Source organism: Catharus ustulatus, chromosome 5 (genome assembly GCF_009819885.2).
Source record: "Catharus ustulatus isolate bCatUst1 chromosome 5, bCatUst1.pri.v2, whole genome shotgun sequence".
Lineage (NCBI taxonomy): Eukaryota > Metazoa > Chordata > Aves > Passeriformes > Turdidae > Catharus > Catharus ustulatus.
In genome coordinates, this window is record NC_046225.1 from 33,476,104 (window position 1) to 33,495,082 (window position 18,979).

The 18,979-nt window shown below is 36.4% G+C and overlaps 1 protein-coding gene across 2 annotated transcripts in view; it reads right to left on the minus strand.

Moving 5' to 3' along the window:
• Nucleotides 1-18,979, minus strand: part of FSTL5 (follistatin like 5) — a 316,275-nt gene that overhangs the window by 109,148 nt on the left and 188,148 nt on the right. The gene's annotated exons all lie outside the window — the stretch shown is intronic.

Genomic DNA, 18,979 nt, shown 5'->3' on the forward strand with positions numbered 1-18,979 from the left:
TTATTCAAATCCATGAAAATAATATTGATTACTATATTTTAAATCTGAAAAATGTACACCTTTTTATTGATAGAGATTAAGCCACTTCTGTCAGAGGAAAATAATAGTAATAATTATGATAACCACACATTTAACAAAAATATATAAGCATGAATGTAAAGTATGAAGTTCTGGTATATGTCTATCTTCTGACAGGTATAGAAAGTTTACTTACAAACAACTTAATAATAAAATGTATATGAATTAAAGGCAGGATTTTCTAGGATGAAATAGGACCAGGCGAATGAATAACCCCTTGGAAATTCTATACAAAATTTAGAAAATTAAAATAGAATTTGTATTAAATAAAAAACCAACTTTTTATTATTAAAATTTACATTTCAATCATCTTGATTTTCACAGACACTTCACCCCCTGCAAACTGTAACATAATTTTTAATATGGATTGAAAGTTCTACACTCAGTCGAAGTGTCAGTTTCTTTGGCTTCCTCAAGCTGATTACTCACTTTCCTAGGCTGCTTACCTAAAATATGTAGCTTCTTTCAACTATTATACAACTCCCACCTAACTGCTTGTTGTCTACTAGAAGTTCATCTCACTGAAGTCCTCCTTTTCCCAATTTCCCTGGACATCACCATTTGCATTAGTTTTTTCAGCCCCCATCCTTCTGAGAGAGGTATTTTTCCCTAGGTTCCCTGTTACTCATCTGGCAGACAAAAGAACAGATATTCTCCACAAGCTGTAACAGCAGTGAAATGTAAACTAAAATTCTGCAAAATTTTAGTCACTACAAATCAGTTTGTCTATCCTTAATCTCACTTTTGATCTAAATCTGGAATGGATGAGCAAAGCAATTTGTGAACAAAGGACCTGACATTAAACACAATGTTTAATAGCAGACTATATTCAGTTTCTACTTTGGATACTTTCAACAGCTTTCAATTTTCAGGAGCGTACAAAGCTCCAGCCGTTGTGAAAGCTGCTGATTAGTGAGCATAAACTACTGACAACAGACTTTCATAACCTTCACAAATGTCTGTCATATCCTCGCCTTACATTCTACATGAATGAGATATAATTGAATTTCATGTAGTAAATATAGATCTAGGTAAACAATAATAGGGTTGAAAGGTGATGTTGAACAAAGTCAAGAATGAAACACAAACTCCACCTTCAGGACTAATTCAAATCTAAAAGACACCTTACACTGTCATTTTATTATCAACTATATACATCAACTTAACCACTGATAGTACTTTTCTTTAAAACGTCTTTAAAACGTTAAGAGACAAATAATAAACCATGATGACTGACTACTTTTGAACAAACACATTTCAATTTGGAATATGCACAAAAGGTTTTTAATGTCAATAAACATAAGGGAGGATTATACACTACATTTTCTAAATCCTCACAGGAATTCTAATGAGGAATAAAGCTAATTATGATTCATTATAAGATGAATTGCAGATGTTTAGCACATCACTATCACAAGGTTCACCCAGTACTGGAAATTAGAAATGACAAAAAAGGAATACCATAATGTTGAAAATAATATTTTTCATTAAAACAGTGGTATTCATAAGTATTCATGAATGGTGTTACATGATAAAAGTACATAGCAATTTTTTAAACTCCGAATAAATCCATTTAAATTATGCACCCTGTGGTGATGGCAAATTTAGATACAGAGTCTGCTAAAGAATGAATTATAATTTTATAAAACAATTTTGAAAATAGAACATTAACAAATTTTCAGGCTGTAAAGACAGACTGGGGTTAACATCAGAGAAATTCCTAGAGAAATGAAAAAGCTTTACTTATTCATCTTTGTGTGGGGAACACTTAGCAGACTATACCCATAAATTTAAGCCTGAACTGGTTTCTACTATGAAATGATGAGCATTATGATTAATATAAGAGTAGTGAACATCATTTACTCTAGCCAGGTTTTGATTCAGTCACTCAGAGCACTGTTGAACCCCAGTTAGGGAGGTGTGGATAGCATGAGTGAACTGCAAATATCTTACCCTGCCTTCAGGCTCAAAGAGTCAGGATTTCACAGACTAAAGGTCAGCTTACTTACAGTGGTTTCAATACTGTTCAACATTTTCATTAGTGACTTGGATGATAGGACAAAATGGACCCTTAGAATATTGCAGCCGTCACCAAATTTAGAGGATCAGGAAGCAGACTTCTACAAGACTGCCCTTCAGAGGGAACTTTATAAACAGAAGTAGTGGGCTGAAAAACTGTGAAAATCTAGAGACAAATAAAAAATCTTGCATTTGAGACAGAGTAAGTCCATGTAAAAATACAGGGATTCAACTGGCTAGAAATCAGTTTTGCAGACAAGGAGTCAGGTAGACCACAATCGGAACGTGAATAAAGGAGCTTGGCCAAATGCCTGCAACAATTCTCCTCTGACATGTTCTGTGCTTCAATAATCCCACCTATGAAGTAGTCTGTGAAAAATCTGAATTATTAACGCTACCGGTTGGAGTTGCAAAAGGCAAAGGTGATCCAGTCCATGAAGCCCAGATAGATTTCTGAAAAGCTCTCAACAGTATCCCTCAAGTCTTCATCAAGACTTTTGAAGGGATACTTACATATTTTACAAATTCTGCCAGCATGACTTCATGTCCCAGTGTGAGTCTAGGGAGCAGCAATAGCAACCTACACCATGTAGTAGAGGTTTGGGAAGTGAGTCAAAGGAAGGTTAAACTGTCCAAGTGTTCAACAGGCCTAGCTTCTCAGATGCTGTTCTTTATCTGGATACCATTTCATTTGCCAAAGTACAGGTTCAGTTTACTCTGATTTCACGTAAGACTACCCAGAACCTCTGTGAATGCATCCTATATCCTGAGGAATATGCAATCATGTCCAGCTAAACAATTAATCTAAATTGAGTAAACTATTAGCCTGATGCATTGCACTGTTAGGAGCTTTGATTCAAAAGTAAAGTCAATTTTTCCACTTAAAAACACACATTTGTTTACCATTAGTTTTCTATTTTTTTTCTTATTGTAATTATCTGTCTTTTTCACTAAACACTGTTCAGTACCAATAATAAAAAAAAGCACAGAAGTTTTAACAGACAAAAGCTATTTTTTGCACTTTAGTTATGATTCATTCTCCATTCTCTTCATCAAATGAAAACACCAAGGCATATGTTCAAAGATAGCTAAAATTTCATAATGCAGTAACAATAAGTCGAGAAAAATTTCTTTTAATACCTTAATTTAATGACTTTAATTATAAATTATGATAAAAGTAAGATATCAATAAAAATCCCACCATCAAGCATTAGTGAAAGCCCAGTTTACATGGATTTAAATCACCAGAGTATACAAATCTCCAAATTGATCTAAGTAACTGGAGGCTTAAAAGCTGCCTCAGCCTCTTGTCTTTCTACAAGCATCATTAACTATTTCTGCCAGGGACCCCCCAGTTATTTGGTGTCAGCCAACAGAAATGACCAAGGATCATGTCTTTCAGATTCAGGTTCTGAGTGAGTGGTTGTCAATTATAGCCTCTTCTACATCTTTTTGTTTAGCAAATTTCTTTCACTCCATCCATCACTGTATCAAACTGCCTCCTCGTGTAATTTGTCTCTTTAGAAACTCTTGCCACCACTGCTATCATCATTTACCTACTTTCTAGTTGCTGTCAAAGAAATCAACTGAAATTAATGGTGTGACACCAAATAACACAGGACCTCAGAAAAACTTACTAGCCAAATGCTCAAAGTGGGTCCTCTGTGGAGTATAGAGATATAAAAAATGTCTTGTTTAGTTAAAAGTCACATTTCCTGCTGGAGATTGCTGTAGATTAGATCACGTAAACTATATGTTGCACTGAACTTTTCTATTTAAAGTAGTTCGTTTAAAGCTAACTCAGCTATTTTTAATTAACTTGTAGCATAAATATTCAGTGCTTGACTTATACATGTATCCAGAACGCAATGACTTTTTGCAGTTCCTTGTTTCTGTGGGATCTATTAAATCATAGGAAAGCCAAGGACATAATACCTCAAATATTAACAAATGCCCTCTCTCTGTAAGCTAAAAAAATTTGCTTCAAATACAAAAATTCAGCCATTGTAGAAGCTTGAAAGTACCTTAAGGTAAACATAATCAGAGAATTCTTCCTTATTCTGTTTTTCAGATTAGCAATTGGATAGTTAAAATGAATCTTAAAACATCTGCAAACCTAAACCACCCTTTTGCAATGAAGACATAATAATGAACAAGTTAAAAAAATCCTAACACTATTATCCAAAAATATAGGCACAGAGCAGACTTTTGTTATAAGCTATATGTTTACTTTATATTGCACAAGCATATATATAAGAAAAATGGTGTTTGCGTGAATTTAATGCGCATTAGGAATAACTCATAATTAAAAAGACATCTAGTCCTCCTCATAATGTTTTCTGGTTTTCTCTTGAAAAAAAATTTCACAGGAAATGAAGTTGGGTGTTAAACACAGCTTTGTTATCCAGAGAACATGCAAGCGTTAATTCACTGAAGTAAGAATAATAATTGGTTTTGACCTTATTTATTGTAGAATATGTTGCTGAATTTGTCTAAAAAAACCCCCAGGAGTTTATGAAAAAAATCAATTTCTGTATGCTTATTGTATTTGCACATGACTAGCTCAAGTAAAACCATTTTATCTAAATGCTAAGAGTTATAATAAATATTTTCAAGTAATTTTACCAGTATAGATCCAAATTTAATGCTCCTGTTTATTGCAAATACAGATGATGAACACCAATACTGCACATTTGCTGTTGCCTAAAATGAAACATTTAAAATGCTTCAATCTATGAAGTATTTCTGGAACTAATCAATAATGAAATGGGAATTTTAAGAGGAGAGTTGACAGCCCTGGTAATTCACAGTTTTATGCATGAAGTTCTCAGTTTATAAATGCAATAATTTGCCAATTTTATATATTGTGTACCTTCATTTCCCTTTCAAATTTCAAGGCTTTTTTCCCAGAATGGTAATACAATTTCTACTTATTTAAAATCTCGGGACCTGTCCTGAGTTTTAAAATAAGCAAATTTTGTAAAAACCATCTCCTCATTCAGTTCTGTCAGGAGAACTACTAAAATAGTAATTCAGAATTAAATTCTGAATTTGGTTAGAATGTGGTTAGAAAGCCTAAAGCATAGCAGAACTACTATATTTCTGCATAAAATGAAGGAGTCCATGCTTCTCCTCACAGTTATTCAATAGTTGCCTGAAATCATCAGACTAGAATTATGAAGCAGCTCCTCACAGAAATATTTAACAAGAAACAAGAATAAATGAAAACAGTTTCAGGGGATTCTGAAAAATTTATCACCTGGCAGAAGTGCCTATTTATATTTCGGGGGGAAAAAGTAAAGCAAGCAGAACTAAAGGTAGGCTCTGTTATCTGACTGTACAGAGTCTTCCAATTTTTGTTATTCCCTGACGAAAGTTTTACTCCTAAGACCAGGTGTTTGTGCAAAGGACCAAGATTCCATGTTGAGCTCAGTGACATATTCTGACAACAAGGATATTCTGCTCTCAGCTTTGCATAACTGGTATGTTTCCCCAAGGTCAAAGCATGCAATGGGCTATGCATCTAAGAAGATCAGCACAAAGGTTAAAGGACAACCTAAAGATGGACGGGATTAAGCTGTGGCTCTTAGCACTTCAGTCCTGTATCATACAGTTCTACTCACAGTATTTTCTACCCTTTCACAGACACCAGATCTTGAAATATGTTGGCAGGTCTCTTATGAAGAAAAGTCACAGCAGAGTTGCACCTGGACTTCCACTGAAACTCACATTGCTCAATATCATCCAGGAGAAGTGGAAAGAAAATAAAGCGATATATTTTTCTGGGAAAGAATTTCTTGAGAACAATTTATCAGGTAGTTTAGGCAGCAAACTTAAAAGCTGAGCTGCTTAAAGACCTTACCTATAATACCAGCATGCCAAATTCAATATATTTAATTCAGTATTGAAAGTATTGCAAGAAGGAAATTTTAGAAGTGCCAAACCTTATTTACAGAATGAGAGTTGGCATTGCTCACGTATTGAGGTTTTAGAGTACACTTTGCAGTTTTATGAAAACATCTACTCATTCCTGGCAATATGACAGTGAAAGGAATTACTATCATTAGACGACAATCTTAGGAATTAAGATGGGTACTCAGAAAAAAAAAATCCTATAGCACTGTATAAACCCATGTTGCATGAGCAACTTGACTGTTTGCTTTCTGTCCCTCCCTCTGCAAAAAAAACTTTCAGTAAAACTTGAAAAATAACAGAGAAACACAACCAGAATGACTGAAGATGTGGGAGATTTTCCATACAAGCAACTATTAAATGACTGGGGAATTTCAGAATGGAAAAGAAAAAAAAGACAAACACAACAAAACGGTTTCAGAGAAAAGAAATATAGAACAATTGTTCATGGTTTCTTACGATACAAAAGTTAATAAACTAAAAAGGAGGTGTGTATAATGAAGAAAAAATATAGCACTTGTATCCAGGACACATTATATTGTGTCTCTGAAACAGAATATTGTAGATGTTAATTCCACTTGGGTCCAAAAAGTAAACAAACCTATGAGTTAGGCATCCATCAAGAGCTATTAAAGAGAGCCAGCCTCTGAGAAAAAAAGAATAGAATATATTTCACAAAAAACTTATATGCTTTTGCTTCTTTAGCAACCTTCCATAAGCACTCTTACAATAAAGATTCTGCAGTAGATATGCATTTGTTCTAACCCAGAAAAGTTACCATGTATATGTTGTTACTCAAAGTAGACATTAATTTGACAAATCATGAGTAAGAACAAAACGTTAATCTTTGTTTAGCATCAAATATTTCTTAAATAGACTATTCAGGAAGTTTTAAAACACTACTAAATTTCCTCCAAGAAATAACATCTCTACTACATGTCTTACTTGGGAACAATTATAATCACAAAGCAAAACAAGTTTCTCCAAACCTTAATTCAAGACAGAGTGGCAAACAGATTACAGTAATTTCACTAATACAAGCCGCAGCAATTTGACAAAAATTTTGGTGGAAACCCGGAAGTGCGGCTAATAGTCGGAGGCGGTTAATATGTGAATAATTTTCTGACATTTACAACCCCAGACGTGCCAGCCAGGGTGCTGAGCCAAGCACCTGCCAGTAAAAACCGGCATTCCACGATTGTTACAGTGTTACTGTGTTGCCCTGGCTCCCTGCAGGCAGCACGGGGGGTGGGGAGAGAGGCGGGAGAGCTCTCTTTCCTCCCCTGCCGCAGCCCAGAGGAGGACAGGTGGGGGGCCGCGCCGCCATTGCCGCGGTTCGGGGAGCCGACGGGGGCCCTGTGCCGCCATTGCCGCGGCCCGGGGAGGACGGGGGGGGGGGCGCGCCGCCATTGTTGCGGCCCGGGGAGCCGACGGGGGCCCTGCGCCGTCATTGCTGCAGCTCGGGGAGCCGACGGGAGCCCCGCGCAGCCATTGTTGTGGCCTGGGGAGGAGGTGGGGTGCTTTGTCCGCGCCCGCCGCCGGCGCCACGGGCACGGGAAAGCTCCGTCCCCGCCCGCCGCCGCCGCCGTAGGAGCGGGGGAAGCTCCGTCCCTGCCTGCCACCTCGGGGCAGTGCCGACCCGGGGTGACTGAGCCCAGTGGCAGCGGTGGGTGGCCCCGAGCCCAGTGGCAGCGGCGGCCGGCCCCGAGCGGCAGCACCGGGCTGGGCCACCTGGCCCCGTCAGCAGCCCCTAGCAGGCCGAGCCTGCACAGCCTTAGCTCAGCCAGTAAACCCCGCCCTCCCGCGGTTCTGTTACTAATTGCACGCGGGTCCTCGCTGCGAACGACAGAGCGGCTTATATTCGGGTGCGGCTTATTTATGGACAAAAACCGAAATATTTGCCAACACCCAGAGATGTGGCTTATACTCAGTGCGGCTTATATTCGTGAATTTACTGTACTTGTTGGATCTTTACCATCTTAGGCAATCAGGTTTCCAATTCTTATACTAAATGACTACATAAAGAAGGCTTATATGATTTTGCTCTCCTCTAGGTTTTCACTATTTTTCATCTTTTTTAGACCACTTTTGACACAGTATTGCACTGTGTAAACATCTGCTTCATAGCCTTTCCATGACACCTTTTTTACTAAAGATAAAATTGCATTTCCATATAAATAATTTGCTAACTTAAGATTTGACTCTCTGTGAGCATGATGTGTTTAGAAAAACAGCTTGAGAATCTACTGGCAATTTAATTCTGTATATAACACAGATACAGGGATATTTTGTTAACCTGTTTCCTCATTTCCTTTGGTAGAAAATGTTCAGGTATTCTTGTTGGAGGTTGGGGAGAAGATTGGGCTTTTTTAATATCCAACAGCAAATTTGGGTTTTTTTAATACCCAACATCATCCATAATACATTTGGAAAATTGCAAAGATATTTTTAGGCTGTAGATAATATTACAGAATAATTTAGATTAGAAAAAACCTATAAAATCATCATTTCTGTGGTGGGTTTAGCAGTGGATAAATTGCCAGTGCATCCACTAGAATTATTAACGCATTTCATGCTGTGAGATAGGATTAGGAGGAGGAGCAAAGCATGCTTAAACATTGAAGAGTATAAAGAAATATTTTATTAATAGAAACTAAAAGAAAAAATAATAAGAAGAATCCGAATAAAGCTTTCAGAGCACTTCTCCTCCCCCCACCCTTTTTTCTGACAACGTACAGAAACAAATCAGTCAGTTTACCACCTCTAAAATAGTCTTTCTCTAATTTACTTAGGGAAAGAACTCTCTCTTTAGCTTATGGAGACTTCTCCACGTGAAAACAGTTCTCTCCTGGCTTCAACACCACAGCAAATCAGCTGCCCAGGAGAATGGAAACCTGACCACTGTGTAAAAGTCTCTTCCCTTGACTGACAGTTTTCCCCACAACTGTTATCAAGGACCATGTCAACTTATGGGGTTTTATTTTAAGGATAAGCGGTTCAGAGCAAAGTTCTCTTCTTCTAACTGAATTAACTTTCAGTTCTGGGAACAGAGATCTTCTCTTCATCCCTGGGGGCACAGGACATCACACTCTTCTCTCTCTCTGGTCAAACTTCTCATGAGATCACATCTGCTTCAATATCTGCTTAATACAGCACAAATGCCTTTGCCCATGTTTACAATACGAATGCTCCACCACCCCATATGCATTTCTGTGAGTTACAGGGGAAAAAAGAGAGTCTGATTTATCAATCGTATCTTTTCCACAGTTTACAAGAGTATTTCAGTCCAAGACATCTTCTTGTCTCTGCCCATGAAAGACCTAACCCTTCTTGTCTGACCTCAATATCTCCATGCTGTCTCTGTGCATGTCCTCATCTCTGTCCTTTTCTTTCACTCAAGAGAGAGAATAAAAGGTCTGCAAGTCTCATCGGTGCAGTGAACAAGTTAGTATCTTGGCTGGGCCTGCAGATGTTCATGTGATCCCTGCCGGGTGGCAGCCCAGGGCTATTTAAGATAGAGTCTTTCAGCAGCCACACTGGGGCTGGCACAGGATAGCAAGGACTCAGCCAGAAACGGTGGTTGCTCTGGCAGCATTCCATTCCCGGGGGGGCTGACTTAGCCCATGCCGGACTGCACAGGCTGCACCAGGGTGGACCGGCCTGCCCGGAGTCGCTCTCAGGGCCCTGCGGTTCCTGGTGTGACTCAGCAGCAGCATTCCAGCTGAGCCACGGGCCTGCCTAGCCACGGTGGGAGGGAAACCTGGCGCGGCTGGCGCTGCCAAAATGGTGCCTGGCTCGACCCCAGCCTCCGCGGGCCGTGCGGGCCTGGTCCGGCCCTCCCATCCAGCCGGCCTTGTTACCTATACTCAGGTGGTAGGAAGAAAGAGAACTCCCCAGAGTTTGTTCATCTACTCATGTGTGTACATAAAGGCACATTAACTTTTGCATTGGTGTAACAATGTGTCAATATTAAAAATCGGACACTGATTGGTTTTTGTCAGGTTTAAAGAAGCTGCCAAGGTCATTACAGGGAATTAATTCCGTAACTAGTTCCTTTCCTTTCTTACCCCCAAAAAAAAAAAATTAATACAAACGATTAATACAAATTCGGTACTGAGGAGTCCACACTAAACCATGTCCCAGTGCATCACATCCACACATCTCAGATAATATTCATCCAGCTAAATTAAGGGCTGCAGTATCTAGAGGGTGTGTAGTGAGACAATTTATTTTCATGATAGACAATTTAATCAAATATATGCAACCCATACATATATGAATATTCATACTGAATTCAGCTCGCATGTAACTCTTTAATGAATACATATATAATACTATATGCAATTAAGACATGCTTATTTCTGAAGATTTGGAAAGCTAGGAGTGGTGAGAAGCAATTAGTCTCACAGTTTACAATATCACAGATCACTAAAGTAGCGTAACTGAAATCACTAAAGTAGCGTAACTCTTTCTGCTCTACCCATACAGTTGTCAATATTTTTACCAAGTTTTAGCAGCCTAAATTCTGGCGTGACACACTCCTTAACTCCATACACATATAAATATTCTTAGCAGTAACAGTACATTAGAACCAGGTAAATGCTCGATGACAAGAGATTAAGACTTATTGAAATAAAATTTTAAAAAACAACAAATAAAATTTAAAATAAAAACGCTTTTCATGTATATCTTCAAACATACCAAGTAGTTCTATCACTAGGAGATTGAATTGATCCTAAATTCCTGAGTAAATATAACAACATATAATTATATTTTCCTTCAGTTAGTATATAACATCAGAAAATGAAGCTAAATACTAGTCAGAGATAACAGTTTATTATGATGGAATCCTTGTATCCAAGCACTTTGTGAATGTACTAAAACAATAAGCATTTTCTAATATATGCACTAGCAACTGTTACAAACTAGATCAATAAGATTAATAGATGTGTTAAAGAACAATATTTTTAAACCAAACCTTAACATATTTTTTGAAGTGAATGTATTTTCAAATGCTTTTGGGATGCCAAGATCAATTTATTTTTATTTAAAATGTAATAAATTGACAATTTTAACATTGAAATTATTTTATCCAAATCTTCTTTGACATATTCTATAAAATATTTCCTTCGCAGTTAGCAAAAATACATATGTACTAGGATAGCTGTAAACTGTGAAAGTATACAACATAATAAACCGCTCACACTATGGAATCACTATATTAAAGAGCAAAAAAATATACCAAACTCAAAAGCCATAGAGAAATGCTACAGTAAAATTTTGAACTGTCCTATTATTTTGATAAATTAAGATAAGAATGAAATTTCCTGAAGTAAGAAAACTTTACTGGAACCTATTCCACATGAACAATGAAGGGAACTAGAAGGGTTTTTTCTCCAATATATTTCTTTGTAATGCAGATATTTTTGAGCCAATTTCTCGTTACGGTATGTAATGGATATTTGAGGGTATTTAACAAAAAACTTCACAATGCCATGTAATGCACTTTTCTCAAAGGTCTAGTGAGAAAAGCTCACAAAAAACCTTCTACACTCATCCAATGATTTTTGCAAACTTTTATTTTCCCAAATGCAAGAAAAAAACTTAAAGAAAGCAGAGTAGAAGAGTTAGCAAAAAACCCAAACCAGACCTCAAATTACCACCAAAATCAAACAAAAACAAACAAACAAAAGAAAAAAAAACCCAAACAATAAATCAACAAATTAAAAACAAAAAAAACAAGCCGCAAAAAGTTCTGAATGAAATTACTAAGCAACACTTGCCTAAATGAACATCAGTTCTTGATATTTAAAAAGCACCAGTAGGCAACAGGGAGCAAAACAGTGAATAGATTAATCAAATGGCTTTCTTAATAAATAATACTTTATGAGCTATTAATATTCATGATAATTCCAGATGAGTAATTCTGCCTTCAAGTAGAGATATTTAATGTTCTTGCTTGTGGATTTGCTGATGATTGTCTCCTTTAATGCCCAGTCATTATTCCTTATGTTCTGATAACACATTTCTTCTCTTCACCTCACCTCCATTAAGAAGAAAGAGAGCTTCCTTTAAAATAGTTGGTAAAGGAAACTAATTATAAATTATTATTTTAAATTTTCCTTGAAATTGTCTTAATATATCTACATAAAGGTTTTTGTGAACATTGAAACATCAGTCATAGCCTAATCTTACAGGTACACTGTTCTGCAGAGATGAAAATATTCTCATAATTCACAATGTAATAAAAATATTAGCAACAATAATATAACTCACCACAGATAACTGATTCCTGAGATATAAACAATAGATCGATTACTGAGGTACTTTGCTAACTGTAGCCAAATATGTGTAATTGTTTGGTGTTTACTTTTTCCTCACCATTCTGTGACATTCTACAGAATAAGCTCACTGAAAGACATATAAGACTTCACTCTCTGGCATTTCGAGCCAGCAACAAATGTCATGCAAGTCAGTCTCTACCAAACCTCTTGTCTGAAATAAAGCTACTACAACTAAGGTGTTTTGTTCCAGTCCTCATCCTCTTCAATCCTGTATTTCATAGTGCTATCTCTAGTAACTTACATCACCAAAGCAGGCAAAAGTTTCCAGGTAAATGCACTGATAGGATTAGAGATCAGCAGAGCTCAAGGTTCAAAGAACAAAATCTCTTTGTTTCTTCAGTGTGACATCAAATAAGCCTGTGAAACTTTTTTTTTTTTAATTTGTTAATGCAAACCTATGGTGGCCATAAATTTGTTATTTGATTCCCCCAAAACATGAAGAAAAATCATTTGGTATCAAAATGAATTTACTTAGTGGCATGTGAGAAAAATCAGGCCCACTATCTCAATCTGTGAAACAGTATTTTAAAACCTTAGATATTTCCTTGTTTCTGATAATCAGTTTAAAGTTCTGCCCATCCAATAGAAGAGAGTGCATTTTCTTCCAGCTGAGGATCTCTAGACTGAAAATACATACAGCACAGGTAAGAATTTGAGAGATAGATCAAGCTGAGCAAAAAAAAAATACCATGAAGTCCAATAGCTTCTGCTTAGTATGATGTTAACTGGTATGTTTAGAGGCTAGTGGTGAAATATAACACCCTCTGGAACCATCTAATACACTCAAGTTGTTGCTAAAAAGGAATTAATAGTAGCAGGAGACAGAATAATACCTCTTCCTCCCTCAGAAAATGTTTCCTCTAGTATCTGTTAACGTGTTTTATTATTGAAGACTCATCACAGTCATAATGCTCTGACTCAGATTACACACTAAATACAATATTTGGGACTTCATAATGAATTAATTTGAAATATAAATTACGTAAGGTTTTTTTTGAGATAGCCTTTGTGTACTTCATGGTAACTTAAGGAACCCAGTGGGAAGACTTGTTTACTTCATTGAGTAATTTAGTATAGGTCATTTAAAATTTAGATTTTCTTGTAGGGTTGTTTGTTTATTTGTTTTTTAATCCTGGTCCATTTTGCTTCAGAAACAAAGATTCACATTTCAAAAAAAGAGTTTCTGAACATGTATCTGTAATCATTGCATTTGACAATTTAAAATAGAAATAGAGGTATTATAATTAAAGTAGTAATATTTTAGAATACTTTTTCAGGACTGAGAGAAGGCAATAACTAAGCATATGTGTTTATAATGACCATTGTATTTACAGGAACATCTGTCTGCTTCCTTTCCACATGATTCAAGACTCTACAAAGCATTAATTTTGACAATCATATTAGTCACTGGCCTCAAACTTTCTCCTAAAAGGTGAGCCCAAAGCAAGTTCTGTCATTTTGAACCAGATCAAAAACTTCCATAATATCTGCTGTTACAGGAGGTATATAAATGACAACATACAAATACTTCAGAAACAAGGACTGCTTGAAACACAACTTTGATATCTGCAACCTGAATGTCATTTCAAAACTGAGGGTGTACTTTTAAATATATACAGCATAAGTATGTACAGTGTGAACATACAAGATCCCAAATAACAGCTGCGCAACAGATTAGATATTGTTAACAGTGTCAAGTGATGCCTGAAAGCTCAAGTAATTCCAGCAAAACTACAAAGCATCGTTAATAGAAAAATGACTGATTAGGTCATATTTTGTCTTTCCTGGATAGTTCCCAAACATTCTTGTATGTCATGGGGTAAATTTTACAGTCAAATCCTTAGTGCTCACAGCCCTCCTGTGGTTTTTTTTTTTGAGCATAAGACAACATTCAGAATAATTCTACTCACAAATCAGTTCTGAGAGACATTGCTATTTTTTCTCCTTCATTTTAACCAGGATGTCAATTGTTACATAGAGCAGTTAGTTCAATTATGTACAATAGATTTGGAGTTTATGTTAGTTGCATTCGGTTTTATTCATAAATGTTATTAGTTAGTTAACATCATTCCTTCTACTGAAATTACAAAAGAAGTGCCTACGTATACATCTGCTGGGTGATCAAACAGAATAATTTATTACAGTAATTTCACGTGTATAAGGTGCACCCTTTTGACTAAAATGATGGTCCGGACCCGGAAGTGCGCCTTATACCCCGATGCGCCTTATATATGGACAAAGTTCGGAAATTTGCCAACCCAGAAGTGCGAGCCCGCAGCAGCCCCAAGCCAAGCTGAGCCTGCTGTGCCCTGGTGGCAGTGCCAAGCTGAGCCCAGCCCCGGCGGCAGCAGCAGGGCAGCGCTGAGTCGAGCCGAGCCGAGCCCGGCCGCAGCGGCGGCAGGGCAGAGCCGAGCCCAGCCCAGCCTGCCTGGTCCCGGCCCTGGCGGCAGTGCCGAGCCGAGTCCACCTGGCCCTGGCAGCAGTGCCAAGTGGGGCCACCCAGCCCCAAGGCGAACCAGTAAACCCCGCGATTGCACGATTCCATTAATAATTCGTTACTTTGTTGCATGTAGATCCTGCAAAAAAAAAAAAAGGTGCACCTTATACACTGGTGCGCATTATATATGGACAAAGTTCAGAAATTTGCCAACACCGAGAAGTGCACCTTATACTCCAGTGCGTGAAATACTCGTGAAATTACTGTACTATTTATTTGCTTGTCCTATGCCATGAGATATTACAGCCCACCATGAAGACCACTTGAAGTATCTGCTTTTGAAATTTTATTTTATATGGGAGGAAAACAAGTAAGATTATTTATTTTAGAAAAGACTACTAGAAGAAAAACAAAAGGAGACAACATGATACCACAGGAGACACTAACCAAAGAAAGAAAACCCTTGAAAAATAAAGGACGCACAGTTGTTGAGGTTTACTTCATAGAACATATAAACTGTATTCTACACCCTTTTTAGCTTTTGTTCAACTCCTTTATCTTAGGATTTTGCCTGCCCTTTCAGAAACAATTAAATATATCCTTCCCCATCTAAAAAAAAAAAGTGATGGTAAAAAGTCCTTTAGCTTGGGACTGTCTGAGGAAGGAATGCAGAAAAGCAAAAAAAAACCCACTAAGATGGAACTGGATCACTTTTAGGATATAATTTTACATGGCATGGCCAAAGCAGTGGAGGACTGAAACAGCTGATTCCCTCAGTCTGAAGCTCAAAAATCTAGCTAAACTTTCTGCTTTATATACTTGTGTTAGAGGAAGTCATTTTTCAGGTTCCTCTCTGTATAAACTATTGATCTAGTTAAACTTCTCTGGAATATAGCAGACAAATAATTAGGAGATAGATGCTACAGCACTAAAAATTATCCCTCATGATATGAGTGAAAACAGCCCATACCCAGAAAACTGCAGTGGTCTTGCCAACAGGTAAAACTTTACAGAAGCTAGTAAGCATCTTCATCTGCTTGCAACATTCTGTGAAGCTTGGCAGAAAAGCTGAAGGCTGAGAGCACCCTCTCTCACATTTTCTTTGTTAGTTATTGCCTCAGTATCTGACCTTCTCAAGGGGGGAAGGATTTTTTTATTCCATTTCACATAGTTATTTATATTTAGCTGTCCAGTCTAATGTGTATCCATTTTGTCAGATAAAATGAGACTGAAAGTAAATCATGGAATACAAGCAAGCATGTATGTGTATGTATGTATGTAAAAATATAAAATTATGTGCATATTAATACCTTTAAAACAGCCTATACTTCATCTTTTAAGGTGATTCCTTTTCTACTGCTGGAGTTAAAAATGGAATTGCTGGTATTTGTGAGGAAAATTTCTAATTGAGTATGCCAATGAAAAAAAATCCTACCTGCAAATGCTAATGAAACAAGACTGATAATTAATTTTAAATATAGGAATTTATATTTAAATAAAATGTGATTGCCTAATTCTTTAAAAACAAACTGTATAATGGAGTCATTTGCTCAACACCATCGTGAAGATGATTTTTAATCCTATCTGTGTTCAAAATCTTACCTAAGTATCTTTAAATACTATTTGAAATCACAGCTGGAAAAGTGCACACTAGTAGTATACTTGATTATCACTATCCCCTTTTTAGGCCAAGGCTGAGGACACAAAATTTCACTTATGCATTTTCTCACATTTCTCCAGCCTTTTCATTATTTTTTCAAAAGTTCTTCTATACTTAATAAAGAATGCTGATGGACAATTAAAATTAGAAAATCAGACCTCTTTAATGTTGATCAAATTCAAATATTACTTAAAGGATATTTTGTTAAGTATTGTACATTTTATATTTTAGCAGTGTTAGGTACAAATCAACTTGAAAGAACCCTTGTGGTGTTACCATGTATAAAAACTGGTGCTGTGACCCCTAACACCCTACCCAACCTCTACTACCCTGCAATAGCACTTCTGTGTTCATATGACTCCAATTTCTGTTACATAAATAACAAAGGAAAAAAACCCAATTCCTTTGAATTCCGTGTGGAAGCTTTGAATAGGATCAATTCCTCCATCACTGCAAAGCCAAATTTTCTTCACTGCCATTTTGAGTGAATAAAAGTCACACATATTTTAGCGGTTCCACAAACTTCAGTAAGAACTTGACATTTCTCAAATCCACCCCTTCGCTACAATTAGGGATAGAAGCAATTCCACTGGGAATAGCAGGTATTAAACTGAGATTAGGTTCTATATGTACATTAAAATGATAGATATAAAGGAATGAAAAAAAACATGAAAAACAAACTGTCAAGTTCAATTGATGGGATTGTGCAAGAGGACAAAAATTCTAGAAGCATTTTTTCATTTAAATTAATGGCTAAGTCTTTTAAATGTCTGAAAATAACAAATAACACTGTAATTTTAGAGGACAAATAACACTGTAATTTTAGAGGACAATCCCCTTCAAATACCATCACCCAGTTATAATCTTGCACTCATTAGATAGTTAGATAAGATAGATTAGATAATTTGGAAAAAAACTTTTCCTGTTTTGCTTTCTATTTGTTCTAGATATTTGAAAGTGTCTGAGCCAGTAAAAAATTATCTTTTCCAATTTTAAAGTTACAACATATAATTACAATGTAACACAACAAGAAAAAGAATAAATCATTATGATATAATAAAATAGAATGTAAACTTGAAAATATTAAGCACTTAGAGAAAACCCCAGGTTTATTTCTATTTGGAATAAATCTTTGCAACTTTCTATGCTACTTTATTGAAGAAAATTAAAATGTTTAAATATTTTGTATGTGGGTGCTTAATTGAAGAGATATTTTTTGTGGAATAGTGTGTGGAAGATGTGTTGTGAGCTTCTCGTATACATTTCCATGCATGGATTTGATTCCATGTCTATATTAATCCTCTGTATACTGGTAAATCCTGACTTGGCATTACTAGTAACATCTCACAAGCTTTGCCATAGGCAAACAACACAGGCCTCAGGGGTTGTCACATTTGCTTTACCTTGGGTTGGCATGGCTTGTTTGGAGAGCTTGGTTTCAGCTTTGTGTCATCTTGCCTACCCATGAGAGCACTAGTAGGGTGACTAGGTGCCACATTCGGTTTGTGTTGGTTTTGCTTAGCTTACTATACTTCTATAGCATTATATAATTTTTCTTAGTCCTGGTGAGATAGGTCAAACTTACGGAATTCAAACTCTTTTGAAATAAAACAAAGTGGAACTATAGTTAATCCTCAAATTTACTTCAAGAGTTTTGTTTTATCTTCATTACAGGGTCTAATATTATGTCACATTTCTTTGCATTTCTTTGGTTTTCTGGGCACACTCCATACAATGAAGTAGTAGCTGGTTTTAGTTTGGCTTTTTTTTCAATATGTAACGAATACATCTAAGTTTTGTTAATGACATAGTAGAACAAATCGTACTCTAGAAATCATCTTCCAAGATAGTCTTATAGTTTTAAATAGGGTCTTCTCCACTACTCTACTGCAACAAAGAAACCTAAATGATCCCTAACCTTACATAATCTAATGTTTTCATTAACATTCGTATAAAGGCAATGCTTAATGTACCATATGGAAATTATTTTCATTATTCAAAAGTCCATTAAAATATATATAGCAAAAAGCTATTCTCATGTCTGCAGTTTTACAACTGTAGAAAATAGTCCCTCAGAGACGTATCAAAGTCTTATTTGGAAGAACAATGTTGTGTTTCCACTAATACAGTGTTTGCAAAAATCATGCTAATGTTTTAAAAGTGTCTTTAACCTTCTTTGATTGCTGTATATGATAAATTCTTCTATATCAATTTCTACATCTATGGGCCTAATCACGATCTAGAAGTACACCTAGCCATATAATCATAGCTAATTAGTGTGTTTCTATAGATGCTATATAAATCTTTACATTTTTGTAGGCCAAATTTGAATGATAACCTTTAAAAAGAAATTAAGGTATTTAGTGTTTTGCTATTGCAGATGAATTAATTTATCACACAGTGTCCTAAAATCTCCCATTTTCTTCCTCCACCTTATTTCTTGGCTGCTCACACTTATTTTACATGAGTTATTTTACATGAGTCTGACTCTTCACTTAATCAGTTCAGGTCACACAACAAGATTGGGGT